The following is a 17,996-nucleotide window of genomic DNA, read 5'->3' as shown; positions in this document are numbered from 1 at the left end:
TAATACAGTTTCCCTATCATTGATTTGTACTCCTTTTCATCAATGGATGCAGCATCATCCTCCTTAGACAGTTTACAAGCTATAACCATTGGTGTCCCAACTAGTTTACAGTCACTCATTCCAAACATCTTCAATACCTCTTTCACATATTTGGACTGTGTGATAAAGATACCACTCTTCATCTGCTGAATTTGCAAACCTATGAAGAATTTGTGTGTGGACAATTCTTTTTGGTTTGTATATGCATTGGAGCTCGAATTGAGCTTACTTGGTATACACGTTTGATTATTTGGATAGTGTTTTTGAAGCTGACATGTAGAATACCTCATTTCATGTTGTGGATATAAAATATCGATGGATATGATCACTTTTGATATTGGTGGATGTGTGGAAAGTAGATTTGATTGAGTGTGCAAAGTTTCACATGCACAAGTGAAGGATTTATGTTGTACAATATTGAAGAATAGCAAAATAGAGCAGTGTAGCATATCAGTATGTAATTGAGATATTTGTGCTTAACCGGAACTGTACCCTCGCATTTGTAGATGCTATTTTTTAGTTCAAACATTCCAATTTTTGGTAAATATTTTGTAAGGTAGTGAGCCTTCCAAGGTTGTTTCCCTTCTTGCTTTTGAGCAGTGAGCTCTAGGCAGTGTGCCTGAATGTATGTGCATTCCCAATGTAATATTTTTATACTTCTAACAAAGTATAATTATATTATGGGTCTCACTCCCACCGTGGTTTTTCCCTTAACTGGGTTTTCCACGTATAAAATATGTTGTTATGGTGTTGTTGCTGATTATTTTGTGTTCGTGTATCTTGCTTTCATTCATTTGCATTAACTAGTTAAAAGGACAAGTTAATAATGCTAAAAATTGCAAAACACTGATTCACCCCCCCCCCTCAGTGTTCCTTGATTCCAACAATTGGTATCAAATCATGGTCCCTCGGAAGAAGCCTAACAGCTTGAGGAGGATCCAGGAAGGTGAATCAATGGATTATGATAGTCTTCAACATCAGCTTATTGTGGCACTTGAGGATCTTGATCAATCCCAAGCAAGGGTTCGGTGGATGAAAGTGAATCTTAGATATGCTGAAAACTTCATCCAGTCATTGAAAGATCAGTTGAACAAGACAAGAGAGAAGAGAAAGGAACTTGTTGATAAGATAAAGGAGAAATAAAGCTAAAGCATTGATGACCTAGCCCTGAAGGAGAAAACAGAAGAATGTGAGAAACTTGCTAGAGAGAATGCAGCCCTAAAACATGAGATAGAATCTATAGTGATGAAATTGACCAAGGAGATGGAGGAAAGAAAGAAGAATGAAGAGAATCTTAATCAGTCCTTGAAAGAAAGATCCGAAGAATGCAGCAGACTTGGTTGTGATAATGGTCAACTAGAATATGATTTGCATGAAACCAAAGAAGATCTTGTAATGTACATCCTTCTTCTTAGAAATGATCTTGAACCTGCAAATGAATACAAGGAGAAGTTCAGGATGAGCTCAGCCAAACTTAATGAGATGCTTGAAAACCAAAAGGATGTTAATGACAAAAGAGGTCTTGGATTTGAGAAAGGTGAAAGCTATGGATCTAGTCAAAGCAATCCTAAGTCTCAAATTCGGAAGAACAAAGCTAAAAGGTCTTTGTTAAGGCAACCTAATGCTCATAATTTCAATGGTAATTTATTTTATTTGCAATAAATTTGGTTATATGGCTAGTCAATGTAGAAATAGAATGAATCATAATGGTCCATCTTTCTCTGGTCAATGTTTTGAATGCAATAAGTATGGTCATAAGCCAAATAAATAAAAAAGTATGATAAATAACTTTCAAATGCATGTGGTATATTTGGACATATTTCTAACCAATGTAGATTAAGATGAAATCAAGGGAACTTCAGGCCTAAACAAGGAAGTGTTGTATGCTATAATTGCAACAAATCCGGTCACATTGCAAGATTCTGTAGAAGCAGAAATGTGAATAGGAATGGTCTGGTAGACAAGAACAAGAATGAGAAGGCAAATGATAAGGAAAAGTGAAAGTTGAAGATATCAGAGATCAGATAAAGAAGACATGGGTGAAGAAGAGCGATAATGATGCAATGAGTGGGTCCGCACCTGATTCCGGTACTGGAACTTCATCCGATAACTAAGCTAAGGCATCCAACCTTGGGGGAGTTTTCATGGAAATCTTATAAACCCCATGTTTGATATTTGTGCTTGATTCCAGCAGGTTACAAAAGTTGTACTGATCTATTGAAAGGATTTCGAGAAGTTCTTGAGTAATGTTGAAGGTCCGCAAAATACTTTTGTGGAGCAAGTCTGTGTATGCAGGGTATCCAAAAGTATTAGGGAAAAGTGCATTTATTACACCTAAAAGTTAGGTATGCAAAAGATAAAAGTTAATTTAATCACTTCATTTCTCACTTTGCATTCAAATAAAGGAAGAGAAGAGAGCTCTGCAAGCAGAATTTTTAGACATCAAAGCATGTAGAAGATTTGTTGCACGAATTTCCTAATCCGGTGGTCAAGGTATTTATTGGTGAAACCTTTCAAGTTGGAAGTTTGAAATTTCTAAAAGGGTTGCTTTGGGTATGGAAACTCCTCTAGTCGTAAAGATTACTGAGAGGGCTTGGCCAGACTTTAAGAAACATCCATTTATATCCATGGAAGATGATCCAAAGAGTGCATTCTCATTGGTACCACAAGGTGTTTTACATATTGAGGATGTTACGGTTTTCACGCATTGCGATATTGAGGAGCTTGGAAGCACACAATGTTGAATTTATACACTAAGCATATGATAGATGAGGTTGGTAGCCTGAAACCCAAATTCAAAGTTATGGAGGGAAAGGTTTTTGTGTAGTATGTCAATTTTCCGATGTTTGATGAACCAGAATGGGTCCGGTACATACTTAGTAGGATGCGTGATGAATTTATGTGGTTGAACAAGCCATTCAAGATCACAAAGAATGCAATTAGGGTTGTTACTAGTTTGTGCTCAACTAGTGACTTACCCACATTGAAGGTTCTGAAGAACTAGATGGTTACAGATGTAACTGGATCAAAATTTGGCCAAAGAGCCATGACAATCAATGATATTCTAGAGTATGATGTCAAGTTTTCTTCTATGGTAATAGGGTATAAGATATACCACTCCAGCAGGGATAAATTTGAATCCAGAACAACTATTTATGTTGCATATTAAATGATTAAGGATAACAAGAAATATGACTTGTGTGAACTACTCCGGAGTGAGCTAATAAAGAACCTGAAGCAGATCAAGCAAGACAAGAAGCACCCATTCAAGTATGGCACCTTTATCCTATGTTTGTACTTTTACTTCATGATCAAAGTTCTGGGAGTAGGGCGTATGATAGACATGTGGCAATGCAAGTCAGAGAGTATTTGTATAACATTGGTGATGCCAAGGTCCGGAATGCTACTCTCTGGGGGTTATTTCAAAAAAAATCAGAGTGCAATGAATGATAGGGAAAGGATCCCTAAGGAAATGGTTGAGAAATACCAAGATACAATTTGTTTCATGGTAGATACAGATCAATGTTTAATGGAAGTTGTGGAACCTAGAACTTCTTGGATCATGCCCATGGGGTATGAAGTGGAGAAAGAAATTTTTTAGCTATATGCTCAATATTTGCTTAGCAAACAGGTGGACACTTCTGAAGAGAGGTTCAGAACCTATGCTGAGAAGAGCCTTAAACTACATAAACAATTCAATAAGCTAGGAATCCAGAAGAGAGTAAGGAAGGAGATTGAAGCATATGTTGAAAGCATTGGGATCACCAACGAGGCGGTCCGAGAGGTGAGAAAAAGAAATATCCTATCTGAAGAGTATATTGTTAAGGAAAAGAAAACTAAACCAAAAGCTTCTTCTCACAAGACAAGGAAACCAAGGAGCTCTACACCCTTCTCTGATCCTCAAAGACCTATAAGATCTCCAGAACCCCAAGCCAAATCATTTGGTGGCGAAGGGAAGACGAAGAGAGAAATGGGATCCATAATATATGTTGCAGCTCTTGATGATAAGGAGACAGAATCTGATGACGTGGTTAAGGAGGTAAAGGCCAAAGTAGTTAAGGCCACTAAAGTTTCTAAGGAGAAGCCAGCTGGTGGAGACAAGCCAAACAAGAAACCAAAAACCTCTGGAATAGACACGGTAATTAAGCAAGTAAGATTCATAGTTAAACCTCCTATGTCATTAGATGAAACTGTGGATGAGGTTGTAAAGAATGGAAATTTGAAGCCAATGTCTGAATGGTATGATAATTTTGATGATAATGGAAAAAGGACTATAGAGGAAGCTACCGTTAAGTATTTAAATGTGTATAGTAGAGCTTTAATAGAAATTATGTATGACATGCCTAAGAGCTTGTATGATATTTTGGAGATGAGGAGGAGAACTGCAAATAAGGAAGAAGAAATATTAAGGGAATATGTGTTGGTAGAACTCTAGCCTATAATTGCAAATGAGGAGATTGCAAGAATTCTCAAAGAGGCCAAGAATGAGTTTAGGAGAAAGACTAGAGTAAATAAGATCATGATTGGCAAGACTGAAGAAGTTATTGAGGATACAAAAAGGATCTTGAGGAAAGTATTGCTTCGGAATCGGTATGAGGTTATCCCTAAGAAAACTCAGGATGATGCTCCTAAATCTAGTCTGGAAACTCTGAGCTTGCCATTCCAAGGTGATCAGACAAAGGTTGATACTCCTATTTTGGAAGTGCAGACATATGATCAATTAGAGGTTAATGATCCGGAAGCTACTAGAAATGAGGATGTGGCAAATAAGGGTGAAGAAGAAGCATATGAGGTTTAGGATACTTAGAATCCTTTAGTTGACATTATTGAAACATCTAAGAAGGATGCAATCTCTCCTAAGGCTGATGCAGAAGGTAGCAGAGAAGGAGAAGGTTGAGGTTAAAGTTGAAGTTAATACTGGGGAAGAAAGAGACACTGCAGGGAAAGTGAAAGGTAACCAGATCATTGATGATCCATATTTTGTCCAAGGCCCAATCAACCTTGCCACTATGTCCCCTATTTAGAAGTTTCAATTAGCTTCATTTGCCCAAGCCAAGGCAAGTGAGGATTTTTTGAAGTCCCACACCGAAGATAGTGAACTACTTACCCTTCAATCTGGTGTTCTTGAAAAGTTAATGCCCACATTTCAGAAGAACACATCTGACACTCCATTCAAACAGCTAAAGAGTTTGATAAATTTGGTGAATACTCATTTTGAGTCTTTAGAAAAATCTGTTGAGGTAAAGGTCTATAATGAGTTTAATGCCAAAAGGCCTTGGACATTCAAGAGAATGATTGTTGATGATAGAGCTACATTAGATACTTGTGTCAAGAGTATACAAGATGAAGTATCTGAAGGTGGCAACATTTACAAATCATGCCTATGATTGTCAAAGTTCACTAAGGATATTGAGGAAAATTCTAAGGAGCATGAAGATCAATTAGATCGAATATCTTAGTCTATTGATCCTTTGTCAGTCTCTATGAGCAGTTAAGAAGATCAAGTAATATCCCTACTTGAAAAAAATAGGAGTTTGAACCATGACAAGGAGATGATTATTGGTACATTTGGTGAACTTCGGAGTCATATCACTCCCAAGCTAGATACTATGCTTAGTTCTCTAAAGGATGCTCGAGATGCTCAAGCTACCAGTGAACCCTCGGACCTTAAATTAGCAGAGACACAAGCCTATTTATTTAGTGGTATCATATCTATCTTGGAGAGTCTCAAGAAGGGCTAGGATAGCCATTTGGATTCACTGAAGAACACTTTTACAAATGTATTCAAGTTTTTGTAAGTTAGGTCTATGTGTATATATGCCTCTGTATAGAATTTTTTGTAAACTTTTAGTTTCTAGAACCCCATCTTTGCCATTGATTTCTAAGGGGGAGTGTAGGACAGTGAAAAATTTTGATCCTAGGGGGAGATTTTTACTTTTGGAGTCTGGTTGTTAGATTTTTGGTTGTAGTGTATAGTGTTTTGGTTTTGGTTCCAACACTTAGTATTTTTTTACTAAGTGTTGCCATCAATGCCAAAGGGGGAGATTGTTGGAAAGAGACACTCCATAGATAATCCAATATTGTCATTGATGGCAACTAATGCTAATGCACTCCTCCGCAAAGCTTAGTTTTTTCATATCGAAAGAGTGATTGATTTTGATTAAGTCTAGCAGACTCGAAACAAAGTATTTGACAAAGAACGGGTTGTTCGGTCCATACTTCAATACAAGTTTATATCTTGTGTTTTGGATATCAGGAAAGCATTATGGATGTGTTATCTACCATATTCCAGGCTTGTGGCATCTGGTGTTGACTCAAGGTTAATTTAGATGATCTGGCGAGTTGGTTCTCAGTTTAACAAAGCAATTTAGTGGTATTATGTAAACAATCATTGTGTTGATTATGTGGATTGATTTTGGTACTCATTCATATGATCGTGGCATGTTGTTAGACAATTTTGGTAGCATGTGGACAATTCTTTTTGGTCCACATATGCATTGGATTTCAAATTGAGCCGACTTGGTATACACTTTTCATTATTTGGACAGTGTTCTTGAAGCTGACAAGTAGAAGACCTAATTTCATGTTGTGGATATAAAAGATCGATGGATATGATCATTTTTAATATCAGTGGATGTGTGGAAAGTGGTTTTGATCAAGTGTGTACAGTTTCAGTGTGCAAGTGAAGGATTTTTGCTCTGGAATATTGAAGAACAACAGAACATAGCAGTGTAGCATATCAATATGTGATTAATGGTTTTGTGCTTTACCAAAACTGTACCCTGGCATTTGTAGATGTCATTTTTCAATTTATACATTCCAATTGTCTTTTGTAAAATATTTTGTAAGGCAGTGAGCCTTTTGGGGTTGTTTCCCTTCTTTCTTTTGAGCAGTGAGCTCTAGGAAATGTGCTTGAATGCATATGCATTCCCAATGTAATATTTTTGTACTTATAACTGAGTATAATTATATTGTGGTCTCACTCCCGCCATGGTTTTTCCCTTAACCAGGTTTTCCATGTATAAAATCTGGTGTTATGGTGTTGTTGTTGATTATTTTGTGTTTCTACATCTTTCATTCATTCATTTGCATTAAGTGGTTAAAAGGACAAGTTAATAATGTTAAAAATTATAGAACATTGACCCATCCCCCCCCCTCTCGATGTTCCTTGATTCCAACACTCTTATGGGGTAATTTCTTGTTCAATTGAATTTTTATTATTCTTATATTCTAGAGAGAGAATCTTTTGTACATCGGTAGAGGAAGTTGTCCTTGGGGATCAAATTAAGTCCTCCTTCATTACACATTTATTCTTATTTGGAAAGCCCCAAATATGCACAATATTATTTAAATCATCAAATGATTTAAATAATAAAACTTTATAAAACCCATTTAAATTGTCTTTGTATTGTCATGATAGATGTTGGATCCCCTTGTTGGCATTTGGCATAACTGATGCAGATGAGGTAATGTAGTTGAAGTCTGATTACTACACCGGTAAAGGATAGAAGTCTATTGTGATGAAGAGATTGAGATTTTGTGAATAGAAGACATGATCAGTTATTTGTGTTGTCATAGATGGCAACTGATGTCAACTGATGTTCCCAGTGTTTTATTTGGTCATCTTAGTGATTTGGTTTACCGGCAAAGAACTAAAGTCTGTGAAATAGGACTTTAACTGATAAAGCAGAGATATTTTGATTGAATCAGTTAATCGGTGATGATTGGTGATGTGAGGTTTTGATGATGAACTTGTATCATGGAAGAGTGTATCTGACCAGAACCGGAACTTGTGAAGATTACCAAAAGGCATGTTTCAAATTTATGATGGACTTTTGCTAAGGTTTTAGTAGGGTTTAAGACTGGTGAAGAAATCATCAAACCGGTAATGATTTATATTATGACGGTGATTAACGGAGAGTCTACATGAAGTCGGTAACATGGCACAACCCGCATGGAAGATTTAATTTTTGTTTTGGTGCGATCCAAGGAAGAATTTCTTGGGAATCCGCAAAACGCTTAGTAGAGTGTTTTGAAGATACAAATCGTATTTTTCGTGATGGGTTACAATCAACCAACGGTTGATATTGCATTATAATTTGTTGTAATGATCTATACATCGATCTGTGATGATCTCTTATGATTTGAATTATAAATTTATGATGTAATTAGGATTTAGTGGCCAACCTAGTTGAGATGGCTATTTAGGAAGACACAGTTGATGTTTATGATGTCATTGGTCTTAGAGAATGTGTTAAGTCATCCAAGTAAAGTGTGAGATCTTCCTAAGAGTTGCAGAGTGTTGTGTATAACTGGATCTGATCAAGCAAGCAGAGAAGTGCAAGTAATAGATTATTTTCTTAATATTGTTCTCTAATAGTTGCAGCAGGTTAAATCCCTTAACCGAGTAGGTCCTAACAGGCCTTATAAATTTAAGTCCCCTAATAGGGCAGCTCTCAAAAGAGTATTAAATCCTCTCATGAGGTTGATCCTAATAGATGATCATGCTCCTAACCAGGCTGCTAGGCAAATCCCTTAACCGGGTGACTCCTAACAGGGTATGCTCCTAACTAGGTGTATTGTAAGCTTCTAACAGGGCGTACTTCAAAAGAGTACAAATATTTGTGGGTGCTAACTCCCATCATGGTTTTTCCCTATTTGGGTTTCCACGTCAAAAACTTATGGTGTTCATGTGTGGAATGTTTTTCATCTGATGTTCTTATTTATGTTTTATTTCATGCATTATTCTGAGACACTGGTTATGATGTTTTATCATAAGTTTATCACAGGTTACTGATACTCATAAGGAGTTATTTGTGAAAGTATTTGATCTGATTGATAAGGTTAATGAGTTGGTAAATGATCAAATTTATATGATTTCTTTGGTGGTGAAAGTATTGATAGTTGTGGTAAGTGATTTGATTAATGTGTTAACCAAATTTGATAAAGAGGTTAGTAGATCTGATTAAAGAAGTTGATATATTTGTTAAATGGTTTCAGATTTGATATAATTTTGCTTTAAGGTTTAAAGTTTCAATTGGTCTTAATACTGATTCACCCCCCCCCCCCCCTCTCTCAATATTAACAAGACCCTCATAGGATAAACAATTGGTATCAGATCTTTGGTCCTCTGTGTGCAGAAAGCCTAACCGTTTGAGGAAAAGATTCTGAGGAAGTCAAGATGATGAAAAAAGAGGGTCTCAAGTTCAATGAGGATAACTACAAGATCTGGAAAGATAGAATGAAGATCTACATCAAAGGTCTTGGTGCACAATTTTGGAAGCAAGTTGAAACAACATATGTTGCTCCTACTACTACTCCCTTCACACCAGATGAACTCAGAGGGAAGCAAGATAACATGCAAGACCTAGAAGCTATTTTAAGTACTTTATCTTATTCATAACATATTGATGTTTAAGAATTGGAAACTGCAGGTGAGGTTTGGGAAAAGTTAGAGATAACCTATGAAGGAAATGAGCATGTTCAAAGAGCCAAAGAAGAAAGCTTGAGAGGAAATTTTGATGACATGAGAATGCTTGAAAGAGAAAATATTGCACAGTATGGTCAAAAAATCAAAGAACTTGTTGGCGGCATAAAGAGTGTTGGAGGAAAAATAGAAGATGATGCAAGTAAAATGCTCAGAACTCTTCAACCTTAGTATGCTATAAAAGTATCGGTAATCCAAGAACTTAGATCTATTTCAAAGGATAAGGTAATTGTTCATTCATTGATTGGTAAGATTACAACTTTTGAGTTAAATAGTTTTCACAATAGTGTGACAAAATCTACTGAATCTACCTTTAAAGCTTCTATTATCGATTCATCTGCTAGAAAAGGAAAATATATATGTCAAAATCATGAGTGCAGGACAAGTCATGGAAGTAACGGGGGAAATGAAGACAATGAAGATCAAGTGATGGAACTTGAGGCACTGGTATGTATAAAGGAAAGCTACCTTTGAAGTGTTTCTCTTGTAGTAAAATTGGTCATACTGTTGCTAACTTCCCTAACACCGATAAGAAAGAAAAGTTTAGAAGATTCAAAGGAAAGGGTAAGAAACATTGTTATGTTGAAGTAGATGAAGGTGTGACCGATGAAGAGTCAGAAGAAGAAGATGACAATGAAGAAATTGTGTTTGTAGCCGTGAAGGAGGAACTCTCAGATGAAAAGGCACTAGTATCTCATATGGAGAATAGTGATGATTGGATTATAGATAGTGGCTTCTCACACCACATGACGGAAGAAAAAAGTAAGTTCATAACCCTTAATGAATTTGATGGAGGTGTTGTTAGATTTGGAAATAACTCTCCTTTCATGGTGAAAGGTAAAGTTTTAATCTCTCTAAATGGGAAGAGTAATTTTGATGATGTATTTTGGGTTGATGGTCTTAAGCATAATCTTTTAAGTGTTGGTCAGCTCAATGATAAAGGTTATTTGCTTGAGTTTAAAAGTGAAGTCTACAAAATTATTAGAGGTAATGCTGAACTGATTGATAACGAGAAGAAAACTAGAGGTAACTTATTCCATTTGAATAGTAATATTAATAATTGTATGGTTGCAAGAATTGAAGCAATCACCAGTGAGGAGGGAGCTCAAGGAGATCAGTTCAGACCGGTCAGCAAGAGTAAACACAATAGCAACACACAAATATGATGGAGGCAATGCAAAAAAAATAGTTTTATTGCATGAAATTTGATTACATCCAACTGGTAACAACCGGGTTACAACATACCGGCACACGGGCCTGGTAGAATAGGCCACAACTGAAACCTTCAATCGAAAGATCTATCTTCTAGGAACAGTCTATCTATCTGATACTCTGATTGATTTTAATTGATTACATTCTAAAGCGTGATTACAATAATATATATCGATCCAAAGTATCTAGTCAACCCAAAAGGGATCAAAACCCGAAGAATAAGACCTAACGTGCAAAATGAACAAGGTCGGGCTCCGCTCAGAGATTCCTCCAGAAACACCAAAGGATGAAACTTAGAAGGTCGGCCACACGCCAAGAAACATTGATACCACTGCTCAAGGCTCTGCAAGCTTCGGAATGGGTTCTGGTAGATCACTAGAATGGGTCTCAGGCAACCGGTAACAAAGGAACAACCAGTAACAAGAAATTTTCATGAAAACCAGTAATGATATCTTGTCGAAAAGTGATCCAAATGAGATGTGGTTTGAAAGAAAGAAAGATAATCTAGTCTCCAAGTAGAATTCAACTCCACAAGATCCGATGAGCCAAAACTAGGACACACAGAAAGAAAATTGAAACTGCAAACAAAACAGAAAGGAAAATGTTTGTGGTTGATGCAAGATTGTTGTGAACCAGGGATACTCCTCCATCAGACATCTGAGGTTAATGAAAAAGTGAGCCTCTCACTTTGCTGGGGTCAAAGGGAAGCCAAGGTGGTCTACCACTGCCTGAGAAATCCAAGATGAATCTTCAACTGGTCTGCTCTTCCACTCCACAAGATATTCTTTGGTTGTGGCATAAAATATTTTGTCATGTTAATTTTGATACTTTGGTTAAGATAAGCAAGTCAGTTGTTGTAAGAGGATTACCCAAACTTGTCAAACCAGATAGTGTGATATGCAAAGATTGTCAAATCGATAAGATGACCTCTATTTCTTTCAAGAAAAAGAATTGTATTTCTGAAAATGTTTTAAATTTGGTACATACTGATCTTTATGGCTCTATGAGAACAAAGAGTTATTATGGTGATAGGCATTTCATGATCTTCACCGATGGTTGTTTTAAAATGATGTGACTGACATTTTTTAGAGACAAATCAGAAGAAATTAGTAAATTTAAATCATTTAAAGCTCTAGTTGAGAAGGAAACCAGTAAGAACTTGGTGTGTTTAAGATCAGACCAAGGAGGTGAATTAATATCTGGTAAATTTGTTAAGTATTGTGATGAGCAGGGTATAAAGAGACAGATATTTGTTCTAAGGACACCACAACATAATGGAATAGCAGAAAGGATGAATAGGAAAAATAGATGAAGCTGCAAGAACCATGTTATTGTAGGGTAATGTATCCAGAATGTTTTGGAGAGAAGTGGTCAGTACTATTGTATACACTTTAAAACAGGTACTAGTAAAGAGAGGTAACAATAAGACACCCTATGAGCTATGGTATGGAAATACACCTTGTGTAAGTTATTTTAAAATCTTTGGAAGTCTATGTTTTATTAAGAGAGATAACTACACTCAGAAATTTGATGCAAAATTTAATGAGGGAATTTTTCTTGGTTACTCTTCTAAGAGTAAGGCATATAAATGTTACAATAAGAGAACTTAAAAAATTATCGAAAGTGCTAATGCGAAATTTGATGATCTATCTGATAAGTCTGAAGGTACAAGCATATCAGAACCTAAAAAGGATGATAATGAGGAAAATTTTGTAATCATTGAATCGAAGACAAAGAATAATGAAGAACTAGCAAATGCAGAATTAAACTCTCAACTGGTAAGAAATGGTGGTGAGGAAGAAGATGAAGAACCTGATATTGAAGATGCAGAACTGGCACAGGCAATTCCTAGATATATCAGACTGAACCATTCACAAGAGCAGATAATTGGTGATAAGAATGCAGGTGTACAAACCAGGAGAAAGATCCAAGAGAACTCATATTTGACATCTACAATTGAACCCAAGACAGTTAAGAAAGAATTAAAGGATGATGATTGGGTGAATGCAATGAATGAAAAATTAGATCAAATTAAGAAGAATCGGACATGGTCACTTGTTCCTAGACTGGAGGATAAGAATATAATTGGAACAAAATGGGTTTTTAGGAATAAATTGGATTAAGGAAAGACTGTAAGAAACAAGGCAAGGTTAGTCTGCAAAGGGTATGGTCAAGAGGAAGGTGAGGATTATGGTGAAACATTTACACCAGTTGCTAGATTACAAGGAGTAAGGATGATGCTGGCATTTGTTGCGTATAAGGGATGAACATTTTACCAAATGGATGTCAAGTTAGCCTTTCTAAATAGGATTCTAGAAGAAGAAGTATACATTGAACAGTTGGATGGATTTTCTTTGACCGATGATAAGGACATGGTGTGTAAATTACACAAAGCATTGTATGGTCTAAAGCAGGCATCGAGAGAATGGTATGAGAGATTACATGCACATTGGATCAAAATTGGATTTCAATGTACCACTAAGGATAGCAAAATTTATTTGAAGACTGATAGAAAAAAGATGTTGATAGCAGAAGTGTTTGTAGATGACATTTTTTGCTGGAAATAATGATATGTGTATGGACTTTGTTGATATAATGAAAAAGGAATTTGAAATATCTCTAATTGGTGAAATAATGTTATTTATTGGCTTACAGGTCCAACAACTGGATGGTGGTATCTTTATTTGTCAGACCAAGTATATCAAAGAGGTCTTGAAGACTTTCGGCATGGAAGACTACAAACCGGTAGGAACACCAATGGTGATAGGCTGCAAGTTGTCAAAGGAAGATGATTCCCTTGTTGTTAGTAAAAAATACTACACATCTATGATTGGCAAGCTACACTATGTTGTTCATAGCAGACCAGACATTACTCATGCTATTGGATAAGTGGCTAGATTTCAAAAAGATCCTAAAGAGAGTCACATGGTGGCTATGAAGAGAATTTTTTGGTATCTCAAAGGCACAGTAGACTATGGTTTATGGTATCCCTATAAAGGAGATTTTACTTTGGATGTCTTTACCGATGCTCATTGGGCAGGTAATGTGGATGATTAGAAAAGCACAACCAATGGAGGTTTTCTACTTTAAGGAAGATTAGTGGCATGGACAAGAAAGAAACAAACATGTGTTTCTCAATCAATAGCTGAAGCAGAGTATGTAGTTGCATCCATGAATTGCACACAAGCAATATGGATGAGACATGTGCTAGAAGAATTCAAGATAGATATGTCAGAACCGATGACTATCTATTGTGATAATACAAGTGCAATAAATATTTCTAAGAATCTTGAACTTCATTCTGGAACCAAGCACATTGAATTGAAGTATCACTTCCTAAGGGAAAGAGTTCAAGAAAAAGAGGTGAAGATGGAATATGTGAAGAGTAAAGATCAGTTAGTTGATATCTTTACTAAGCCCTTACCAAAGGCTACCTTTGAGTTTCTTAGAGGTAAACTAGGGGTTAGACCCCTACACCAGAAGAACTAGAATGATGGAGATCCATCAATCCTATCAATTTCATGTTTATTTTTTAATAAGGATTGGTGAAGGTGTAGGATACTCCTTTGGGGGAGCAAGTCTGATGTAAAGTTCTGATATAATGCTCTATTATAATTTTCTAATTTGAGTAGCGGAGATGATGGAAGAGGCAGCAGCGGAATTGAAGACAAGTGATGCATTTACATCTTTAGCATTATTGTCAAAGGGGGACAAGAATAGAAGTCAGATATGGCAAATATGGGAGAAGAAAAGAAATCAGATATGAGAGAAGAAAAGATATGAGAGAATTTGAAGATCATATTGAGAAAAGCAATGGTAAAGTATAGATGTTTTAATTGAATCTGTCAATCGGTGATGATTGGTGATTTGAGGTTTGGATGATGAACTTGTATCATGGAAAGGTGTATTTGACCAAAACCCAAACTTGTGAAGACTACCGGAAGGCATGTTTCAAATTTCTGAGGAAGTTTTGCTAATGTTTTAGTAAAGTTTAAGAGCGGTGAATAAATCATCAAACTAGTAATGATTTTTGTTATGACGATGATCAACGGTGAGTCTACAACAAGTTGGTAACATGGCACAACCTGCGTGAAATATTTAATTGTTGTTTTGGCATGATTCGAGGAAGAATTTATTGGGAATTAGTGAAATTCTTAGTAGAGTGTTTTGAGGATACAGATTGGATTTTTGTGATGGGTTATGATCAACCAACGGTTGATATTGCATTGTAATTTATTGTAATGATTTGTATATTGATATGTGCTGATCTCTTATGATTTGAATTATAAATTTATGATGTAATTAGGGTTTAGTGGTTGACCTAGTTGAGATGACTATTTAGGAAGACATAGTTGACGTTTATGATGTCGGTGTTCTTAGAGAATGTGTTTGTTGGCATTTGCATGAAGATTGCATTAATGATATGTTATGTTGTCATTGATGTCAATTAAACAGTAATGATATTATTGATATTGTTGTAATATTGTTACTGTAACTGATAGGAAGAATTTGTGGAGTGAACTGGTAACCGGTGTAAACCTTATCTATTGATGTAATCGGTAAACCTTACCTGTTATTGTAGATGGTGAAAATGGATAACAATAATGACGATATTGAAAGACTAAATGAATTCAACCACAAAACCCTAGCCTAACAACAACAAAGATCCACCATAACATATGAAGATTACCTAAGACAATGCAAATCAAACGAAATCACAAAGATTATACCATCACATGTCCAATAGGGTTTTGATCTCCATTCTTTCTATCTCCATTGATCTTGCTTGATATATTTGCTCTCAGATTTTATGTGCACAAGAGCTCAACAAAGAACGGAATGTGGTTGCAAGTAGGATCGTAGTGTAGTTAAGTGCATATAAATGATTAGGGTTTGATAATGAGGGAAGAATCTCCTTATATAGAAGACGCAATAAGAAATGGAGGGATAAGATTGAGAGGTGTAAAAGGAGGTCGGCTATGATTAGAGGGTAGGTAAAAGAAATAATAAAATAATGAAAGGGGTAGATAGTGTATGAATTAAGAGATGAATGACATGTGTCATGGGTAAAAAAGGTTTAATGAATTAATTAAATAAATAAAGATTTATTTAATTAATAGAAGAAGTGGGATTAATTAAATAAATAAGATATTTATTTAATTTAGGAAAAGGATAATTTAAATAAATAAATGTATTTATTTAAATGAGAAATAAGGCTAGAAGAGGATAAATGAATTAATTAAATAAATAAAGATTTATTTAATTAATAGAAGAATTAAGCTTAGATAATTAAATAAATAAAATATTTATTTAATTAGACTAGACAATTTTAGGTGTCTACATTTTGCCCCTCTTTGAGACAATGCGGCTTGTCGCGTTGTTTCAAAGAAGATAAGATGAACTGATACAGAGTTGCTCCAACATGGGAATGATATGCCCCCTCGAGAGATTGGATGAAAATGTTTGCAAAGATCGTAGACAATCTCTCGATAAGAAAGAAAGGCTAGAATAGACTGACCGGATAAAGTGACAGAGTCACGGGATAATGAAGACGGACTCGGGAGACGAGGGCTAGGGCTAGGGTAGTCTATAAGATAGACCACGGGGAAAATACATCCTCATTGTCATCTACACATCCATGAGAGCAGAGTGTAGAGCGAAAATAGAGCAGCAGCAATCAGCAGCGATGGCCTTTGTTCATAGATTCCACCGCATTCGCCGATTCCAGAGGCCAGCAGAGGCAAGAGAGCCGGTAAGTACCGCCAAACCTCCTCGTACTTCGATGCATTTATTATTGTCATTAATGCATGGTAGATAGGGAAATAAATGCGCTTAGAATAGGGTCCAAAAAATGTCCAAAAAACATTTAGGCGCGTCTGCATTGGTGCCAGGCGCGTCTATGCTTGCGAGGCGCATCTGTGTTTGTGCCAAGCGCGTCTATGATGGAAACCGCGTCTGTGCCAAATGCGGCCGTGTTTGTGATGTGCAAGCGCATCTGTGCCAAGAAGGCACGTCTATGTCGCCCAGGCGCATCTGTGCAGAGCATAGGCATGTCTGTGTTGGTCAGGCGCGTTTGTGTTTTTCAGGCGCGTTTGTGCAATCTTTAAGCATGTTTATGTCAAGTAAGCGCGTTTGTGTCCAAAAAAATGTGAATTTTTGTCTTCTAGGTAAAATCAGCAGTTCTGTGATGAACATACGTTGTCGATTGGATAAGCTGCTGAGAGGATACACTCAAGCAGGTCCTCTAGGGAATACTAGAATAGATCAAGGTGCTTTGTGATGAACAGTGAGTACCAAGATAAAGTACTTTGTGATGAACAGGGAGTACTAAAATATGAGGAGCACTTTGTGATGAACAGTGAGTGCAAATGTGAGAAACACTTTGTGATGAACAGGGAGTGCCACACACGTAGTACTTTGTGATGAACAAGGAGTACCACTAGGATAGAAGCAACACTTGCTGATGAACAATGAGTGTCATTAGGATAGAAGCAACACTTTGTGATGAACAGTGAGGGTCACTAGGATAGATAGCCATATGCATTTAGATAAAAAAAAGTAGCATTTTGTGATGAACAGTGAATGCCACTATGACTAACATGATTGATTTGCTTGACTGCAAGAGTATTTGCCTATACTGGAGTCACGAGAGAGATTCCCATCGGCTCAGAGATTGTGACCTAAGCTGACAGCCAAGGAGTGAGCTGCTATCGAGGCTATGGGATTAAGACATGTTTTGTATGTGCCTGAGTTTCGGGTGAACATGGGACTATTGACTGTGCTGGCAGAGAGATGGCACTCTGAGACATGTACTTTTCATTTGCCGATGGGAGAGATGACAGTCACCCTCGAGGATGTATATAGGATCTTGAGGATACCGATTGATGGGGAGTTAATCCCATACGATCGAGATGGAGATAGGGAGGCCCTAAGATGAGTGTTCCAGGACCTAGGACTAGAGATGAGGGCTGGACATGTGGCTTGGGATACGATGACAGCTACAGGGATAGCGCTACCAACAGTTATAGGAGGAGCGATCAGTGGGTTCTTGTGTCCGGATAGGGTGACACAAGGGTTGGCTGTAAGCTGGGGGGTGCATTGGAGATACTAGTGACACAGCACACCAGATATGCCTGGGGACCGTGTGTGCTGGCACACCTCTACTATGAGCTACATCCGTTTGTATACCACGGATCAGTGGGATTGGGTTGCGGGGTGACATTGTTGCAGGTGTGGGCTTATGAGCATCTGCCAGTGA

Source organism: Cryptomeria japonica, chromosome 9 (assembly GCF_030272615.1).
Source record: "Cryptomeria japonica chromosome 9, Sugi_1.0, whole genome shotgun sequence".
In the NCBI taxonomy this organism is placed as follows: Eukaryota; Viridiplantae; Streptophyta; class Pinopsida; order Cupressales; family Cupressaceae; genus Cryptomeria; species Cryptomeria japonica.
This window is presented reverse-complemented; position numbering follows the sequence as displayed.